Genomic DNA, 22,275 nt, shown 5'->3' with positions numbered 1-22,275 from the left:
ACATGATTGAACAGCAAAAATCACATGTGGTGTTGCTATACATTACAGCAACTACCTTAACTTAACACTTCATACCTTAACACTCTCATAAATAAATAATACTACAATCCTCTTGTCCTTTCTAAAAGCAAATAAACTAGGGTCTATATCAGCTTATCAAAAGCTGATAACATTGAATGCTAGTTGACTGACCACTAAAGGTCGAACAACCAAAACAGCAAAGACATGGAACAGCGATTTTTTCCCAGGGAAAAAAAATCGCTGTTCCACACAAAATAGTTAAATAATTAAATAATTAAATAAATAAATAAAACACAACATCAAGTGGGGCCTTCGCACCCACACACCCTCCCCAATGTGGGAGGCTGTGTCCCCCACACCACCCCTACTTAAATATACCAATTCCGAGATTGCACCACAGTGGAGGAAATGGCAAACTCCCAACAACGGCCCAGCGATTTTTTTTTCCGCTGGGAAAAAAAAATCATTGTTCCATGCCTTTGTTATTTTGCTTGTTCATCCTTTAGAGGTTGATCAACTAGCATTCGATGCTATCGGCTTTCGATAAGCTGATATAGACCCAATAAACACAACTTTCTATGCCTGACAGAAATTTGTATTCCTCTGTGCAGCAATGCAAATGCAGAAAAATTCTTCTTCTGGAATACGTGAAATACTCCTCAAAAAACTGTCATGATGGGCAATCTAAATATTCACTGGGAGGTAATAACCTTTGAAATTTCTAATGATATGATGCACTTACATGGGTTAACCCAGCTTATTACATCTCCAACTATGTACAAGAAGCATTCTGCCAGGAAATGTACAATAAATTGAATCCTCTCTAAATCCTCAAACAAAATTATCTTTTCTGGTGCTCTACACAACACCCAAAACAACTACCTCCCTACCTCTTCTATAAGGGCCACCACAATATTCATAAACTCCACAAATACAAAAAAAGCTCACTATCTGTCGTCCTTTCAAAAAGATGCCTGCATCTCAAACTTAAAATTAATAAACAGGAACTAACTACTAACCCTCCAACTAGACAAAGCTGCTTCTCTACTGAACACAACTTTCCTCGATATTCTAAATGCGCATGTCCCTGTAAGAATGAATCAAATGAAAATCAGCACCCAAAATTGTTAGAAAGGCCTCACTCAACTAATGCATAAGGCATTGTCTTCCTAAAACAGGGGTTGTGGGTTTGAATCCCATCTTGGTAATATAATCTTGATACAAGTAGTGCTTTTTTGTTTGGGAGAGGGTTTGACATAATGGTTAAAGTCTTTACCTCACTGAAAAAGGGTAGAGGAGTTGATTCTGATCTGTGCTTATCAGAAAGGTTTGTAATAGTCTGCAGACAGATAGCCAATGTATAATTATGAACAAAATGCAGTAGAAAACTGGAAAAAAAAATAATACAGAGTCTAACCTACCAAATTTTAATACCAAAGAAATAGCACCAAACAAAGAATTAAATCTGACAAGAAATCTTATTACATTAAACTCAAAACTTTAAATAAAAAGAACCCCAAAGTCTTCCTGTCTTCAGTCAACACAATACTCAGTCTTGGCCATGGTAACCAACTTAGCCACTCTGCTATTCCTCAGTCAAGTTAATCAAATGACTTAGCCTCCCAATTTAAAAGGGTCTATATCACATAATCGAAGTGCCGTAACTTTGACTGACATATGTTCGAACGCATATGTCCGAAGTTACGGAACTTCGACTAGCTATAAAAAAAATAAAAACACAACGGACAAATATAAAAATTGTTGTATGAAGGGAGCAAGCCCCCTTGCACCCCCCCCCATTACTTAAATATACCAACTTCAAGATCACACTGCATTGAAGTGAAAGGAAACCTCCACTTATGGAGATTTCCATTCACATGCTCGAGCATTTACAAATTCGAACATATGGTCTCGACCATATGTCATTCGAAATTGTAAATGTTTGACTACGTGATAGGAACCCATTTAAAATACACCACATCAGCTTAGTAACTTCAGCCTAAATCACTCAACCTCTACTATCCCACAACTGTATTCTAAACCAATAGTCCTCCATAAAATGTTCTTCTGGAATCCACCTCCACTTTCATCATAAAAAATACTGAAACCTACCACTGTTGTCCCAGATAGCCTTCCAAAGAGAATATGTTAAAAAAGCATTCTAAGGTCTACCCAGTTTCTATATTAATTAACTGATCCATTAAAGAATTCTATGTTCTTAACCTATGGAAACAATTGTACAGCTTTCCCTTACTCAAGAGTGGTACTTACTCAGCTGTTACCAATTACAGCTCAATAGCCATTTTATCTCTACTCTCAAATGCCCTTCAAGATTATATCCATTTACAACTACTAACCTTTATTTCAGTCAGTCATCTGTTATACCCAACATAATATGGCTTCCACCCTGATCTTTGCACTACTATGGCCCTCCTCAATTTTATAATCACTATAAATAAGAACATAAATGAAGGAACCTTAATTTCCACCATCTTTTGTTACCTATCAATGCTTCTTGACACTGTTTTACACACAAAACTGCTACAAAAATTGTCCACCCTAGGTCTTAAGAAATCTAACCTTAACTAAGTCTAATAACATTGCTGGTGACTCTCTATTCTCCAATACCATCGGTAAATATTGGAATCTTCTACCTACTGCTCTAACTTCCATTCCCTCCCCTGTTCTCTTTAAACAAAAGCTTAAAAAACACCTTAAAATACACTGGTTATGCCCATGCTTCAGTCCTGACTAAATTTTGTGACTTCCACAATTTTTTCTCTCTCTCTTTAACACCTTCTTTCTATTCGCTCTCTACTACCTACACTTTGAGAAGTTTCCCTAACAATCTACTTCTTTTACAAGTAGCATCTATTACAATCCATTAAAGAATTTTGAATGTAAAAGAAATTTCCTGAATGTGATTTACACTTGCAACAAATGTTTTACTGTTACAGAACCTTTCTATTTTGTATTTCTATAACTACAACTTAATTGTGTTTCTCTACAGGGTATGTAAGTAGAATTCTGTAATGTAGTCTAGAATCATGTTTAACCTGCTACTTATTTTTATATGTATAACGTAACTGTGTTTTGTCTCTATGTGGAGCTTTTCTCCCCGGGCCTCTGCTGAAAATAGAAATATATCCAGTCGGACCAACCCGATAAACAAATGTAAAATAAAATAAAATAAAATTTGTCCTGCAGACAACAGATTGTTAAATGGCAAAATAACATCTCCCCTACTCAGAAATCCTTCTTCACTATATTTATTTATTTTTATTTTTTTTTATTTTACATTTGTTTGCCAGGAAAGTCTGACTGGACACAGGTTAATTTTCAGTGGAGGCCCGGGGAGAAAATCTCCACATTACAACACATTACATAAGAGTAAAAAGAAGTAGAACATACACACATATGGCATATATACACATCAGGACAACATGCTGGTGATTAACAAACATACATATAGCATATATACACACAACAGAACATTATGCTAGTGATTAACATTTCTTACAGTAGACAATCAGAGGTACTTTTTTTTTTCTTTTGCGGTCATAAGTTTTTTAAGGTAAATATATATGGGTTTGGAAGCTTTCAGGGGAGAAACTGTTTATACATAGCTGTACCCTGGCAAATTCTCTTGGTATGGATTTGTCTGGTGAGTGGCATGAGCATAGCCATTAACTTAGATAGTGGGTTTTCAGGAGTTTTTTGAATTGGCTAAAGGAGGTGGTAGAAGTTATTTGGGTTGGTAGTGTGTTCCAGGTTTTGGCAATGGTATTAGCAAAAAGGGACTTACCAGCTTTGTTTTTATGTTTGATGACAGTTATGAGGTTCTGGTTAATAGAGCTTAAGGCTCTAGAGGGAATGTGTGGCTGAATTAGGTGCTGAAGTGTTGGAGTTATCTCAGGTAGGTAGTAGAGTTTGTGCACTATAGAGAGTTGATTGAGTAGAAGTATATTAGGCAACTCAAGCCAGTTGAGTTGCTTAAGGGATAGACAGTGGTGGGACCTATATGAGGCTTCAGTGGCAAACTTGGCAATCTTGTTGTAGCAAGATTCCATTTTATTTAGATCATTTTGGCAGAGATTGGTCAATATGGGAGAGGCATAGAGGAGGGTGATTAGAAGATGAGTCCTTGCGATGGTTACTTTGGTGCGTTTTGTCATAAACTGCTCGTTCCTGTAGAGGAGACCAAGTTTTTTATTAACTTTCTTAATGGTTTGTGCTATGTGGATGTTGAACCTCAGGTTATTGTCTATTTGTACGCCTAGCAGTTTAGTGTGTATGGTTGGACTGATTTGAATGTTTTCTTTGGAGATAATGGTGAAATTAGTATTTAGGGGAGGAGCTCTGCCAGGGCTGAAAAGAATTAGTTTTTTTTTTTTTTTTTATTAAAGAGAAGTTTGATGTTAGTGAACCAAGTTTCAGCTAGGGTGAAGTTATTTTGGGTAAGGGTTTGCAATTCACTAAGGGTAGGTGGAGCACATATGAGGGTAGTGTCATCTGCATATTGTACTATTGAGGCAGTGGGAGAGGATGAAGAGATCTAATTTGTAAATAGAGAGAACAACAATGGGTCAAGGATGGATCCTTGAAGTACTTCTATGGTTACTAGTAACAGGGGGGACAACTGGCCCTGCCATAGGACTGCTTGCTGACGGGCAAATAAGTAGCTGTTGAACCATGATATAGAGGAGGGACTTATGTTTAGGGTGGATAGGGTATTAAGAAGCAGACTGTTGTTTACCATGTCAAAGGCTTTTGATAGGTCTAAAAATATGGAAGAAACAAATAAACCCTTGTTTCTGTGGTGGTTAACTATGTTGGTGAATGATAGTAGTGCTGCCGTGGTGCTATGGGAAGGTCTAAATCCATTCTGGGATATGGAGAGTAGGTTGTTATTTTGGAGGTACTGTATTAGTTGAGTATGAACAACTCTTTCTAATATTTTGGATAAAGGTGATAGGATTGCTATTGGGCAATAGTTGGTGAGCTCTAAGGAGTTGCCTCCTTTGTGCAGTGGAATTATATATGATGTTTTCCATGAGGTGGGGACTTTGCATTCTGAGAGAGATCTGTTTATGAGAATAGAGACAGGATAGGCCACACCTTCAGCTTAGAGCCGAAGGAAGTCTGCTGGCAGCTTATCAGCTGCTAGAGTGGTTGGTTTACGTTTACCAAGGAGTTTAGATATTGATTTGGTGGATAGAGAGCAGAGATGAAAATTGGGGCTATTTTTTGTATATTGGGGTGGGTTGCGGTAGTTCCTGGTGTGGGGCTGCTAGTACTATTTTGGGCCTTGGCAAGGGTCTGGACTGTTTCGGTAAATAATTTGTTAAACTGAGTAGGAATGTTTTCATGGTTAATTAGAAGCACAGGGGTTGGAGTCGTGGGCGTTCCTAGATGCAGTATACCATTTACTGAGGCCCAGAATTTTTGTGGATTGTGAGCATATTTTTCTTGCATGCTTGTATAGTTGCTGGATTTGACTAGTTTGATTTGTTTTTTGGCTTTGTTACGGAGCTCTACATAGCTTTGTCTAAAAGTAGTGGTATTGTTTTTCTGATACTGAATCCAGGCCTTGTCCCTTTCTTTCATTATAGTTTTAGTATCTTTTCTTAGCCATGGGTTTTTATTCTAATGGTTCTAGGGGGTACATGATGGTTTAAGATTTTTATAAAGATTGTGTTAAAAAACTCAATGGCATCATCTAGAGGTAGATGTTTTAGGGGGGTCCAGTTACAGCTTTTTAGAGTATTGATGAGATCAGTAGCTATGCAGGTTTTTTTATTTCTAACTACTCTGAGGATAGGTTGGTTGATGGTTTGGGATCTGCTTCTAATTAGGTAGGTTGGATGATGGTCACTTAGGGTATCTGGAAGACAACCAGATTGTTGTGCAAGAGCGGGGTCAGATACCAGGGTCCAGTCTAAGATGGACTGGCATTTGGAAGTTTTGTCAATTCGAGTAGGGGTGGTTATAGTTTGAGTAAACCTGTGAAGGTTTATGAAGGCAGAGCGGTTATGGATGGAGCAGTGAAGCCAGTCAATATTGAAGTCTCCTCATAGTATGGTTTCATGTGGAAGAGAGTTGGAGGTCAAATTAAGCAGGCTTTCCATTACAGTGATGTTATTGTCTGGTGGTATATAGCCACCTGCAATAATTATATGTTTGTTGGAACTTGTTTTTAATTTGGTAAGTATTAGTTCTACATCTTTGAATTCATAGGTATTGTAATCTAGTTGTTCTAAGGCAAGATGATTTTGAAATAATACAACCTCCACAAACAGCATAACAATTAAATTACTAACCTATACTAAAATATAATTGTAGTAATAAATGACAACATGAAGTCTTACTACAATGCAAAAGCTATAGTTAAAAAAAGCATCAAAAAATTTGACATCCTCTACCAGATAAAACTGTACCTAACAGACAAAGCTAGAAAATACATTTGCCTTAAATTTCCTCCTTCCAACTGTCCTCTGTGTAGCCCCTATTGAGATTAATATTCAGGCAACCCAGAGCAATCTTCTTGAGTAATACTACAACAAAGTAGCCACATTTTCTGGCATGACATGCTCCCTTCTTTAACACAATTAAGCAACTAGGTCTATTTGTTCTGAAGAAAACAAATACTTCTAATACTTAACTCAAAGAAATTTGCTGGAAAATTTCATTATTCCCTTTGCATTGATAAAATATGAAACTCCACCCCAATAGTTCATAAACACTTCAGATGAAATTTGTCAAGCCTTAGTTAAAACAACCCTTAATGAACACATGGACAAGTTCCTGCTGAACACCTGGCTAGACAAAAAAACATGTCCATCCACATAGCTCATTTTATCTGAGATGTTATACACAGCCTGGGTCTCTTATCATTCTTTCTCCATAAACCAGTTAACTCTTCTCACTTATCTCTTTACCACTTCCAACACTTCTCCTGACACCCCACCTGCTTTTATACCTTGCTATGCCCTTCAGTATCTCCATGATCACTACCCTGATTTTTCTGTCCTCTCTTGTTTCATCACCTTTCACATCACAACCTTTTGTGTCTCTCTCTCTCTCAACCCAGTGCAAATCATGGACTGGCACCTAACATCTTATTCAATACTCCCATACCTTCCTGATACTCAGCTTGTCTACTAGTCATTTGTTTCAACCTTTACCACAGCCAGTGCATGCAGCAATCCCTTTCTATGCTAGCACTCCTGGTGCTGCCAATCAATTTACCTTTTTACTTCGCTCCTCCTGCACACTACTGTATAGCTATCACTTCTTTTAATATCACTTACATACTATTTCCACAAGCCTTATGCTCTCACAAATTAATTTCTCTTTTGTCTCCTTGCATTTTATTTCTTTTGAACCATTGTTGTACCTATGGATTAGATTTTATTTATAACCCACATTTTATTTTATCCACCAATATGTACTGTTATCTTTTGTGAAACTCTGTTTATATGTTACTAGTTATATTTGCATTTATTCTGTTAGATTGCTTAAGTTTTGTAAATTTTCTTACATGCTTTTTGAACCTTTCTTACATGTATTATACATAGAACTTTTCTTCTTGGGCTTCCTCTGAAATGAGGCTGCTTATGTCCACACAGTCACAGTAAAAAATTATAATAAATAAATATTTATTTATTGAGATATGAATAGAATAACATCCCTGCAAAACATGGTTTAAATACTGTGATATTTGTCAATGACTATTTAGAGAAACAACAGAAAAAAATGAAAGCTACTTGTCCTTTAGTGAAATCTTTGAGGAAAAAAAAATAATGTAAAAGCTCAACTCATGTTCTCAGAAAAAAATAGACACATCTGGCACTAGGTGTTAGAACATGTAATACAAGAAGAGAATCTTTTGTACAACACCACAAACTTATAACAGAAAGGGAGTCACTAGAAAAGATACAGTCATCACTTAAGAGAATATCTGATCAGGAGAATTTGTCTGTAGTAGTATCAAAATAAACAAAAAGTACACACTAACAGTCCAGCACTTAAGGACGCAATAAAGAGGAAATAAGAAAAACCCACAGCATTAGGCTTGAAGATAAAATAAATAAAAAGGAAGCATTTACAATCCAGCACTTAAAGATGCAAAGAAGAAATAAGAAAAAAACAGAGTGTCAGACTTGAAGACAAAAGAAGAAACAACAGAAAATGGTAAAGGGCTGGAAGTCATATATGTGCTTGACATTTAGTGAATTAGTTGTTAAATCAAGTATTTTGAGAGGTAAACCCTGAGCATTGAAACAAATATTTTGCAGACAAAATACTTGCATGCCTAAGCATTGTCTCTGGATACTGAGGTAAGCCATTATAATATATTAATATATTGTACAGTAATATGTTTGAAATGGTTTATAAGTTGACTTCTGGTATGAAGCAAATGTCAAAGAAATGTCATAGAACTGCTCCCCCTTTATCTTTAGTAAAAAAGTCTGATAGCCAATACTTTGTTTAACATTTACAGAGGTCTGTTGGTTTAGCCTGTTTGAGTGTATGTCAAGTAAGGAAAGGAAAATTATCAAGGATTTCCAGCCAGGAGCCAAATAGCACTCATTGACAGTAACCTACAATATAGTGACTGCATCATTTCAAGATGGAGCAGGTGAGAAAGAGAAGTGGGCGATTACATTAAAGAATGCCTTTGTAAATTAAAAAAAAAGTGAACTGAAAGTTAGAATAATATATTAAGAAACAGTAAAACTATAGAGGCAGTAACTGAGATTGTAAATGAACATTCAGATTTACTAAATTATCTAATAATTGAAATTAACCCTCGGTGGTGGTGCTGCAGTAGCATTGTCGCTTCACAGTAAGGCACTGTCCGGTTTGATTCTCAGCTAGAGCGTCTTCTCCGTGGAGACGTGTGAATGGGCGTACCTTCGTTGAAGGTTGTGCATCAGGCCTGGCAAGCTGGTACGTAAAAATCAACTGCCAATCATTAGCGGACCGGAGTTCCGCTGTGGCGACCCCTAACCGGGAAAAGCCGAAAGACGCAAACAATCTAATAACTGAAAATGTTTTTTTTAATCCATAGTTGCCAAAGCAGATGTAAGAATGGATTTCCTTGAGGTAACTCCAACAGATTATAAGTATCTTGCCAGAAGTAAAAATATTTGAGTTGCTGGGATCCCAGAAAATATGGATGGGTGAGATTGCAAGAGTCTTATTGATAAACAGCTGGCCACTTGGTTGAAATTTGCCAAGGAAGAAATTGAGGTAAAAAATGTGAATTGTATAGCATGAAAGCCAGTTTGAACAGCATGAGACATGAGACCTATTATTGTTCTCGTCACCAGTTTTGTGGTTAAAGAGAAACTCGTTAACTATTTATGGAAGCCAGGGCTTCGACTTACAGTTGGTGATGCTTATTTGTCTATCGATGAAGATTTGTCTCCACAAATTCAGAAGAAGAGAATGGCACTTACCCCTGCCCAATGGTCAGGACAATTGCAAGGGTTGAAATATAAGTTCTATCTAGCCAGTTTGAAGATATTAGTCCGGGAAGCAGAAAAGATGTTTTACCATATTGATCCAGCACTCAAGTTTTTGGATGAAAGAAAAGCAATTAATTCAGGAAAGAAGACCTCAGTAGTGAAGTATGATTAAGCAGAGACAAGCAGCATGTACCAATGAATAAAGATTCATTAGCCCAAACTTTGTCTTGCTGTTCAAGAAATATAAGGTAGTAAGGGAGAAGGTCTTCATTTTGCAATCACTTTAAATTTGAATGAGTTAATGGAATGAACAGTCATACTCTGGTGGGTTCAGTGACTAGTTAAGGTAAGACGCACTGGAAAGATATAATGAGCAAGGGACTGTTTGACTTATGAGTGCTAATCCTTGCAGACTTTATGTTTGTGGAGGACTATTAGATAAGGTAAAATGTTACTGTATTGTCTTTTGTGATGTATCTGGTGTCCAGGAAAAATGTTGAACATTGGAACATTTGAAATTAAAAGGGTTGTTGCTGATGGTAGCAGGGGGATCTTAGCATGCCCCAGAGGGGGAATTGACAAAGGTGACATTAATTATGGGGGAACAATAAATAAGGGTGGAAATCATGTCTGACTGTTGTTCCATAAGTGTCAGTCCAATGAATGTATTTATTTATTTATTCTTTATTTATTTTCATTTGTTTACCAGGAAATTCCAACGGGACACAGGTCCTTTTTCAGTGGAGGCCTAGGGAGAAAAGCTCCACAGAACAATATATGAGCAGCAGAGTACATGAAGAACAATTGAATATACATACAATAGCAAATAATACATACTGCAGCAAACATTACATACAATATGAAACATAGTAATGAACAGATATACTAATATCTAGCTAAAGGCTAGGAATAAAGGTAGGATGCATATACAGATAGTACTAAGCTCAAACAGATACTGTTCTAAACTCATATACCTAAATCTTATATACAAATATTGCACTAAACGCAAGAGATATAAAGCAGAAGCTCCACATGAAGGTGGAACAAGCAAGAAGGGCTAATGGGATGGAAGGTGAAAATAGAGGAGTAAGAGAGAAGACTGAGTGAGTATTATATGTGTGAGAGGAAGCTAGGTGTAAGTCAGTTGGATATGTATTTGGAGTTGAGATGAAGTGAGGTAGTTAAGCATGTTATAACAGTCTGAGAGACTGAGTGAGGAGGGAAGGGGAGGGTAAAGGGTGAGCCAGATCCTACAGAGGAAGGAATGCAATGATCAGACGGTGTGAGGTATGGTGGCTAGGGGAGGGGAGAGGAAGGGAAGGTAAAAGAAGGGTTACTAGTTGGGATTGGTGCATGGGCATAACCGGAGACTTTTTAAGTGAGTTTTTAGTGCAGTCTTGAAGTGATTGCAAGAAGGTAGTGTAGTTATACAGTAGGGGAGATTGTTCCATAATCTGGATATGATGCCGGAGAATAGTGCTTCTCCCACTGAGTTCTTGGGTTTGGTCACTAGAAGTAGATATTTACTGCCGGAGTGTAGAGGTCTAGTGGAGCAGTAGGACTGGAGAAGGTTTTGAAGGGATGGGACTTTAAGAGGATGGTTCACTAACTTGTGGGTAAGGGAGAGTTGATTCAGGTGAAGAAGTTGAGGGAGTTCAAGCCAGTCAAGTTCTTTAAGTGAGATAAAGTTGTGGCTGCGATAAGATGCACCAGTGGCAAACTTAGCAATTTTATTGTAGCAAGCCTTGAGCTTGTTTAGGTCTGTTTGTCTAATATAGGTAAGTATAGGAGAGGCGCAGAGTAAAGTGGAGATTAGGTGGGATTTAGCAGCAGAAATTCTGGCTGTCTTTTTGAGGAATTGTTTGTTTCTGCACAATGCACCTAGATTTTGTGAACCTTTTCTATGGTAAGAGAAATGTGAGTGTCAAATCTGAGATTGTTATCAATCTCAACACCAGTGTTCTGTTGGGGAGATGACAGCATTTTCTTTGTCTAGAATATTAAAGTGGGGGATAATTGGGTTAGATTCAGTGGGTTGGAAGATAAGAAGTTTAGTCTTGATAACTGGGTATTAGATAGCCAGTTTTCTACAGATGAAAAGGCTTCCTGTATGATCTTGTGAAGTTCACGTATAGTTGGGGTTAAGCAGATGAGGATGGAGTCATCTGCATACTGTATAAGAGAAGCATGCTTGGTGGCTATGAATAGATCATTAGTGAAGAGTGAGAATAGTAGGGGACCAAGGATGGAGCTTTGGGGAACACCGAGTGTGCCAGACAAGTGATTGTTGTTGGCCAGTTAGATAGCTGTGAAAGCAATCAGTAGCTGATTGGGTAAAGGATAGGTTAGTGAGAACAGAGATTAGTAGTTTGTGTGACACCATGTCAAAAGCCTTGGCTAGATCCAGAAATATAGCAGAGGAGAACAGGCCATTATTTTTAAGATGAAGGATGACATTAGTGAAAGAGAGCAAGGTGGTAGTAGTGTTGTGGTATGGCTTGAAGCCATGCTGGGGGCTGGAGAGGAAGTTATTAGCTGAGGTAGTCTAAGACTTGAGAATGGATGCGTTTCTCAAGTATTTTGGAAAGAGGAGAAAGGATTGCTATGGTGTGGTAATTGAAAAGTTCAGTGGAGGAGCCTCCTTTATGGAGGGAAATTATGTGGGATATTTCCCACAGACAGGGGACATAGCTTTCTGATAAGGACTGATTAATTAAGATAGAGACTGGATAAGCTAGGACTTCTGCTGCTATTTTTTAGGTATACAGAATATGATGAATATGAACATGAATATAAGCTGCAATGCAAGCTAACAGAGTGCATGTTTAAGCATTTAATGTTTTTTATTGTGTTAAAATGATTACATTTAAAGCAATGTGCAAGGGAAGGGGTAGAGGATCCTGTAGTAATGTCTTGTTTAGCTCAAATCGTTGCTACCTACCCTGGTTGGGAGAAAAGGAGGCTTGCTGTTTTAAGTCAGATTAAGGCAACAGCCCTCTCCTTGGAAGGGTTATATGGTGTGACATAGTTCAAAGCTATAATGTTATTAGTGTTTGCACAGTTTATAATGTTTTGTTTTTCATACTGTTAGTGGGCATTAATTACACCAGCCTGGGTAAAGAGAATGTTTTGTTTAGACACTTAATATCTTAGAAGGGAGTGCCCAAGGAGACAATGGAGGCATGGTTTAAAGGAAAGGAAAGGATGAAAGGGTGTGTCATTGAGGTATGCCTATGGGAAGAATATGATTCAGGCTAAATTAAATGTGGAAGACATAAATGATATGTTAAGAATTTTAAGTTAGAATGTAACTGTGGTCCATAATCATGTCAAAAGGGGTCACACATTGAATGCACTAAATAAATAAGAGTGGGGATTGTGGCTTTCCAGAAAACACATTTATAGTGATACAAGTGGAAAATTAGCTTGTTAAGGGTATACATTGCTCACCCAATCTAGTTATGAGGGGGCAAGGAGATGTGGAGTACTATTGTTAGATATGGTCATATTATCACTTAAAGATGAGGATGTCCTGCAAACTGAATATGGGTGCTTGATGGGGTATTAAGGTATTTGGCAGGGTACCAAATTAGCGCTGGTATTGATTTAAATTTGCCCCAAGAGCAAAACTTAGGTTTATTAGAAATAATGCACATTCAGGAAGGTCTATTAATGATTATGAGGGACTGGAATATGATGACAGTTTATAGTAAATGGATAGAAGTAATGAAGGTTAACAAAAGCAAGTAAAGGAACTAGACTGAGGCTACCAAATTATGTGTATGTGGATGTATGGAGAAAGAGAGCATTGGGTCAGGATAAGAGAAATACCTTCTATAGTCAAAAGGGAAATGGTTGTCTAGGATTGACAAGCTCTGAGTTACTAAGAAAATATTTGAGCAGGATTTGAAATATGAAGGTAGGTCAGATATTTTTTTCAGATCATGCTTCTATTATGATTACAATGGAGAGTATGCATGATAGAGAGATGAATAGGCATTGATGATTCCTGAAGTTCTTCCTGAGGGGATAATCTTAGAAAATGGATGATGTCCTCATTAAAGCAAATGCTTGAGCAAATGCAGATTTCCACAGCAGAGTCGGATCTGCTGAAGAAGTTTATGTTGGCAGTGCAGCGGTAGGTTACACAGATAAGAATTGGCACTAACTTGAGGAGAAGAATGGATTTGCAAAATTAAGGCCTCTGTAGATTTAATTACAGAAACAGGATGAGAGAAATGTAAGAAGGAAATAAAGAATTACATGGGAAGTTGCAAAAGGTGGAAAATAAAAGAGAGTTAAGACAGAAGATGGTGGTGCAGGAACAATTTTCAGGTATATCACCAAGGAGAATGACTGCACTGGTGGCAAGGCTAAGAATACAGAATGCAGACCAGATGGTAGTGGAAATACATGGAGAGGAAGAGATGGGTTTAGTTTCAATAACCAGAGAGACCGAGAGAGATTCTACAATTATTCAGAGGATAATATGAAAGGTTATGCACGAGTGAGGTTAGTGGAGCAGAAAGTGATTAGAAAACTTGTGAGTATTTGAGTCAGATTCAACTCTTTTCCATATCAGAAGATGAAGAAAGGGAGTTTTGGTGAAGGAGATCACTGTGTCAGTGATAATGGAGTTCTAGAAAAGGTAAAAGATGAATAAATCACCAAGTATGGATGGTCTCCTAATTGATTTGTGGAAGCATGGAAAAGATAAGATAAAAGAAGATAAGATAGCAAGGTGATGGGTAGGATTATTGACTGAAATCCTAGCAAGTGAATGTATTCCAGATTCATAAAAAAGTGGAGTGATCATTGTCTTCCCAAAAGAAGGAAGGGCCAGGCATCACCTTAAGTTGTTACACTCAAAAACAATCTTTAATCATGATTATAAATTATTTGTGGGTATTGTTAAGGTACCAAATAACTTTCATTTGAGACAGTTTAGCAGAAAATAATAATCCCCTTTATTGCCAGAAAGACATGTACATGAGAGACTAGGAAACAAAGATCCTGTCTTTTCAAACTACAGAGATCGTTATTTTTATACCTTTTTTCATTAAAAGCAGCATCAATGTAACAATCATAGAAAAATCAATGATCAATTAGAAATGAACACTTCAGCAATAAGTTTGCTAAGATCTCCTGATCGCTTGTTTATCACATTCCATATTAGGCATAAATTTCGAATTTTATGATAGAACTTTCTACTCAAACAAATCTTCTACTTTTCTGACCCTGTCAGCACTTACTAATATCAGAAAGGAAGCAAATCAACAGTTACATACTGAAGGGCATCCAAGATTTCATTCTGCTATGAAAGTCTATTAGAAGGATATTCACACCACCAGGTTAGATGCCCAACACAATGCGTCTGAAATTCTCCAAGTGCAACTGGAGACTGCAATCCAAATTGTAGCTTGCTACAGATCCCCCACCATGCCCCAAGATTCTTACTACATCTTTCTAAACATACAGGAAAATATTAATATACAACCAAACACCATAATACTGGGTGATTCCAACTACCTTGCCATTAACTGGGAAAACTACTTGTGTACCAACACCTTTGCCCAACGGTTCTTGGAATTCATACATTCCAATGCTCTGGACCAACTAATCTATAGTCCCACCAGGGGCTCCAATATCCTAGACCTGGTCATTACCAACATGGGAAATTGATGCTCCACACCTATAGTCACCCCCTTGTTGGTCAGGTCAGACCATAAGCTAATCACCCTTAACATCCTCATCCCATCACCACCTCCCAGTAAGGAAACCTCCATAAAAAACTTCTCCAAAGCCAACTTCATGCTACTCAATTCAGAAGTTATTAACTTCATGACACCCATGCAGACAGGAACTGAAAGTTCGATTGCTGAGTCCTACACTAAGGCATTGTACGAGCACATCCACTCATGCATGAATCATGCCTTCCCAAATAGAAACAAGATGCTCTCCTCCAAAAAAAGGAAGCAAATCTGGTGGTACCCTGCCATAAACAAACTTTACAACAAAAGGAAGAAACTGTTACAGAAAAGAGGAAAATCCCAGGATGCAAAAAACTCCCTTACCAGCCTCAGTAAGAAGGTGAGATCCCTCATAAAATCGTCCAAAGCTAGTTACGAAAATAAAATTGCCAAAGATTCTAAAGACAACCACAAGGCATTATATAACTATGTCAAGAATCTAAATGGCAATGCTCAGATAGGCTCTGAGCTACAACAGAATGGCATTAAATATACTGATCCCAAGGATATTGCCAATATCCTGGCAGATCGATTCAGTGTCAACTTCACCCCCCTCTCACCGCCTAAATGACCCATCTCAATACTGGAAGATTGCCAAATTCCAGTAATAATTGCCACACAAGTAAAAAGCGCACTCTCCAAAGCTAAGAATACAGCATCCATGGGACCAGATGACATCCCGGGCTGTGTACTACATGAACTACAAAATGAACTGGCACCTCACCTAAGTGTCATGTTTAATCATACCCTCACCTCAGGCTTTGTGCCCACTGAGTGGCGCACAGCTACAGTTATCCCACTCCACAAGGGGGGATCCACCTTGGATCCTGAGAACTACGCCCCATCAGTCTGATGAGCTTGATCTTCAAGGCCATGAAACGCATTATCATGGAACTTATAAACAAAGACATTGGCGACCTTAAAACATTATACCCCACCCAGTTTGGGTTCATGAAGGGCCAATCCTGTCTCCTGAACCTGATTGACTTCTTTGAATCAGTCTCCAGAGCCGTGGACGAGGGTAAGGCAGTCCACACAGCCTATCTGGACCTCGCCTAGGCCTTTGACACTGTCCCCCACACTAGAATCATAGATGAACTTACTAATCTGGACATTAATCCCTACATCACTCGATGGGTTGCCAACTGGCTTACTGACAGAACCCACATTCTAAAGTAGCTGACTCCAAATCTAGCTCCAGACAAGTGACAAGTGGAGTACCTCAGGGTTGAGTCCTGGGACCTCTCTTGTTTGGCATCTACTTCTCTGAAGAACAGGCCAACACTAAGGGACTTTGGCTAAGAATGTTCGCAGATTACTGCAAACTGGGAGCAGTTATTGAACCCCCAAATGATGTGGATACTCTACAAAAGGGCCTTACAGAAAAAAGATGCTTGGTGCCAGAGCCATGGGCTCAAGCTCAATGCCAAGAAATGTATAGTTATCCCCTTTGGGAAAAAACATGTACCCATGAATTACCACATAGGTGGCAGTACACTAAACACCAAAAGTGTGATAAGAGACTTAGGGACATAGGCGTACAGTGGTCTCACCTTCAATAACCACATCGCCACAACAGTCAGGAAATCCTTTTATGTGGCACACCTCATCACTAAGAGCTTTTTATCCAGAATAAAGTAGGTCATTGTCCCACTGTACTCATCCCTCATTAGACCCATCATAGAATACAATGCCCCATTTGGTATGTACCTCTCAAGACATCTGCAACAACTGGAAAGGCTGTAGAAATACCTCACTAAAAGAATCACAGGCCTAAAGCAGATGCCCTATGCTGACGACATTAAAAAACTCCAGCTATACTCTGTTGCATATCGTCTACTCTGAGGCGATCTCTGCTTAACATATAAGGCCATGTCAAACCAGAGCTGTTGGACATGCTACACTTAATGAAATACCAATCCCTCAGAGCCACACACTCGAGGGATCTAAACCTTGTCATCACAATAAACAAAACATTCTGGAGGGATAGGTTCCCGACCCAGAGACTCCCCAGACTCTGGAATAGGCTGCCCAAACATATCAAGCAGAGTGCCTCTTTGGCCCTCTTCAAAAAGAACCTTGATGATTGGATGGGAGGAAGGAAATTCACCCCAGGGATCAAGTCAGTCACCCTGCTAGACAGGGGTCCTGGGAAGTAAATAGTGTGGGAAGAAATAGCCAGGGAATTGTTATGGATAGGCTTGTATAGGCCTTAGGGCCAATAGCCTAGTACCAACCTATGAACCTATGAAATGAAATGTGTGCGCTAACATTTTTCCCTTCTCTGTATTTCTCACCCTTCAGATTCCCCCATCAGATCCTGTAAGGTATCACTCAAACCATAACGTTTTTCTATGACTGGACAACGGCTACAAGTTTTCAAATGAACAGACATTCTTTCACTGCTATCAGGCATTTTTTTTCTCATTCTTTCTGCTCCTGACATAAACAATCTTTACACAGTTGTTTCAAAAATATAGGACTGGATTCATAAAGGTTACCACAAAGTGTGCACTATCTGTAAACAGTGTAACCTTTATGAGTGAATAGACAGCACAACCATTGTAGTAAAACAGTTCTTGATTTCAGAAAGTGTACACTTTGTGGTAACCTTTATGAATCCCCAGAAAGACTTATTTGCAATGAAAACATGATAAGATAAAAACGGTGGACCAAGTGCCAAAACAGTCCAACTAGAAAGCAAAAAGGCACTGGTGAAGAGAAAGAGGCTCAACTCCCTTGTTGTTCGTTTCACTCTTTATTAACACTCACAACGCTCCAACACACGTATAGCACATAAATGCTATTTCACAAGACACAATGCGTTTTCGTTTCCAATGACTTCTTCGGATGTACAACAGAATACATATCTACAACACCCCTATCCTTAAATATCCTTTAAATTAATTAACTAATTAATCAATAAAGCATTTAAATACTTTAATTAATAAGCACTTCCATAGGGAACAGACCAGAATATATACCTAACATATAAAAAAAGACACACTTTAAAAACCTAACTATATTAGCATAATACTTAAAAACAACTTTCTAAAATAAATATTTTTAATCTAATTCTACAATAGTATACATTTAAAATACTTTATATAAATACATAAATAATGCATATAAAATATACGTGTACATTTTCATTATCTGTTGGTGATAGCACCATCTAGTGTTGTAATATAATATGCGCAAGCGAGATCTTAGGAAAAATACAATTTCAAAGGGTAATTTAAAATATTCAAAGAATTCCTAAAAACTATACCTGTTTTATAAACAAGGATCAAACCATATAGTGAATGAATGAATTAATAACTAAAGTTTAGCTGCCCTCATCTTTAGAACTGGGGCAAGGGAAACTGCGTCATTCAGTCCTGGGGGTTTATTGGCCTCCAAAAACAATTGCCACAATAGTTCTTTATATTCTATGGAGGTTTCCCATAAACCACCCCTTATATCCTTTTCCACTACTTCTAAAACAAAAAAGTTAAAATTTGCCTCCTGACAGCTAATTTTGTGCCTATAAAGTGCATTGTATGTACATTTTGTTCTGATTTCATAATTGTGCTCATAAATTCTGTTTTTCAGTTTTCTTTCTGACTTTTCCACATAAAATTCATCGCAATGATCACACAACCCTATATACACTATACCACTGGTTTCGCAATTTGCGAAGCATTTACTTTGAATCAGGAAATCCCTACTTTTAATGTAGATGGTCGCTCTTGTACAAATATGTGTGCACTGTGAACATCTTCCACACTTAAATGTTCCTACTTTTCCTTCTCTAACTGTATTCATGCCATTTTTACCCATATTTGTACAAAACAGGTATAGTTTTTAGGAATTCTTTGAATATTTTAAATTACCCTTTGAAATTGTATTTTTCCTAAGATCTCGCTTGCACATATTATATTACAACACTAGATGGTGCTATCACCAACAGATAATGAAAATGTACACGTATATTTTATATGCATTATTTATATATTTATATAAAGTATTTTAAATGTATACTATTATAGAATTAGATTAAAAATATTTATTTTAGAAAGTTGTTTTTAAGTATTACGCTAATATAGTTAGGTTTTTAAAGTGTGTCTTTTTTTATATGTTAGGTATATATTCTGGTCTGTTCCCTATGGAAGTGCTTATTAACTAAAGTATTTAAATGCTTTATTGATTAATTAGTTAATTAATTTAAAGGATATTTAAGGATAGGGGTGTTGTAGATATGTATTCTGTTGTACATCCGAAGAAGTCATTGGAAATGAAAACACATTGTGTCTTGTGAAATAGCGTTTATGTGCTATACATGTGCTGGAGCGTTGTGAGTGTTAATAAAGAGTGGAACGAACAACAAGGGAGTCGAGCCTCTTTCGCTTCACCAGTGCCTTTTTGCTTTCTAGTTGGACTCTTTTGGCACTTGGTCCACCGTTTTTATCTTATCGAGTTTCTTGTGATGGAAGTGGAGGAGGCATTTACGACTACTACAGGTTCGGAGGTAGGAGGTGGCAATACTGACAAAATGGACAGATTAACTAACCAGTTATCACAGCTAATCGAGCTTTTTATAGTTTAGCTTTACTTCATCTTCTACTGTACTCTGATTTTTATCAAGCATGGTCAGGAACAATGACTCAGTTTTGTACATTTGCAGATTGACTTTTCTGCTAGATTCTAATAACTTTAAAATTCATGCTTTAATTGCCCTTCTCAGTATGGAGAACATCGATGTCTGTGCTGTAACTGAAACCTGGTTCAAGGCTCCTGAGAGCACCCCGGCACTATTAGGTTTTACCTCATATCATGCGTTCCGGCCCCAAAACCCGGACCACACCACAAAAGGAGGGGGTGTATCCATATTCATAAAGGATACCCACACCTCCAGGTTGGTGGCAACGCACAAAGCTTCGGAAACCATCCAGGTGCAACTAACCATAGGCAAAACTGCTCTACAAATTGTAGCATGCTACAGGCCCCCCTCTCAAACTCAGGAACCCCACACAGTCTTCCTGAAGACACTGGAGGGTATAAATGTATCTCCAAACACCATCATATTGGGTGACTTCAACTACCCGAATATAGACTGGGAACATTACTCAAGCCATAACTTATATATATATATATATATATATATATATATATATAGAGAGAGAGAGACAGGTCTACTGTACATGATCGAAATTTCAGAAAGCCGAAACCCATATGGGCGAGGCCATATGTTCAACTCCTGAAATTTCAAACATGCAAAAAGAAAATAAAAACAAAACACTACATTATTTTAAAGCTGCTAGCAGGGGGGTACTGTTCTTTTATTGATGGTAACAAACCTTCTATGAAATCGGCTGCTCTACTGTCCGTAGGCTTTGGATGTCCAGAGAAAGCTTCAAATGCATCTGTCATGTGCTGCAAATATGCATTGACAGATTCATTCTCTCTTTGTACAATAACTTTTATTATTGCCCATTTAGGGTGAGGGGAGCATGCTGTGGTAATGGCTTTTAAGAGGTTGTTTCTAGCAGCTAGAAATTCATCACCTATATGTTTCAGAATGTTGCCACTGGTTTTAGACTTGTTCCACATTTTCCTAAAAGTGGTTATGTTTTTCAATTGTACATGCCATTCTGTCATTGTGCATGTTTTGCGGAGTCAGTTAGTATAGAAGAGAGAGAATCTACTATGGTTTGGAAATCCACTGTAGTCTATGGTTGTACTACTCCCATATTAGGTTCAGCCTTGTTATCACTAGCTGCTGTGAGGTTTGGCACTACTCAAAAGGGATGCATTTGTGTGGAAGGTATATCAGAATCAGAAGAAGTGTCAAAGAGTGTCTCTCCTTCTGCAGGTTTACTTGCAGGCGATGTGCAAGGATATTCCTCTCTGTCAATAATAATTGGAAATTGCATAATAATGTGTTTAATTTTACTCGAGATGCTAGTTTTTGCTGGGGAACTCTTATTAAAAAATCTTTTCAGTTATCCCATGTTTAGCATTTGTTCCATATTTGTGTCTATGATACAATTGCTTCCCTTTATCAATAGCATTTGGTCTAAAGATATTACTGTGGGGACTGAAGGGCATTGTTGACTGAAGCTAGTGTTACAACCCAAACCAGTGAGGTAATTGGAAGTTCTGATAGTAACTTAGAGTGTACCTGGAGAGATGGTAGTTGTTACTTACAAAACTCACATCCAATTCCTTCTTGGAAAGGGAGAACTAACATCTTCTTAAGGCACTGGTGGGTCATAAGGTGGAGGTGGTACAGAAGGTAACAGAGTCCAGTAATCATTAGATGATTCTGGCTGTGTAAGTGATAATTCTTTTCTAACTGTCTTAATGGATAAATACCCCAGAATGGCATTTTTCATCTGCACATTTTTGTAACACGTTTACTGTTCTATTAGCTGCCTGCAGCTGTGACTTTAAGCTAGTTTGGTTATATTTTAACAAGCAAAACAAATCACCAAGCAGGTAAACTTTAAACTGCTAACATAAAACACTAATAGAATGGGAAGCAAAACACATGCGGTAGAATGAAACATGGCTGTCATAAAAATAAAAACTTTTATTCTGTAAATAGGTAAGCACTTTCACCACCAACCTAGAGGCTTCAACAGACCATATCAATATGTGTTTTGCTTCTCACTCTACTTGGGTTATACTTTAAGCTTCTAACTACAGGTTCCTTTTCTTTATTTTTAGATTATTCCTGTCTGTCAATAAAAGCTGGCCAAGAAGGGGCTGGTACCTTATTACTCTTTTGTTTCAGTTTATTTTTCAGATCTTCTAAACTTTTCTTATCAAAAATACCATTTTCCAGAAACTGTAAACTGATGTAATTTCCTGTGAGCTCTGACCATTTTAACAAATAATTACAGCTTTCTCTACCATACATATTAAACATATGCCTCCCTGGATTCCCATACTCCAGCTCTTTTAAAGTCCTTGTACTGGTTTGTACTGGTGCCCATTATAGAAACCCATTCTCATACCAAAGGGATATATCTGCAACTAGAATTAGG

The sequence above is a fragment of the Protopterus annectens genome, chromosome 1.part1 (genome assembly GCF_019279795.1).
Source record: "Protopterus annectens isolate FY-2018-M chromosome 1.part1, PAN1.0, whole genome shotgun sequence".
Classification (NCBI taxonomy): domain Eukaryota; kingdom Metazoa; phylum Chordata; order Ceratodontiformes; family Protopteridae; genus Protopterus; species Protopterus annectens.
Note: the sequence above shows the minus strand (reverse complement) of the source record.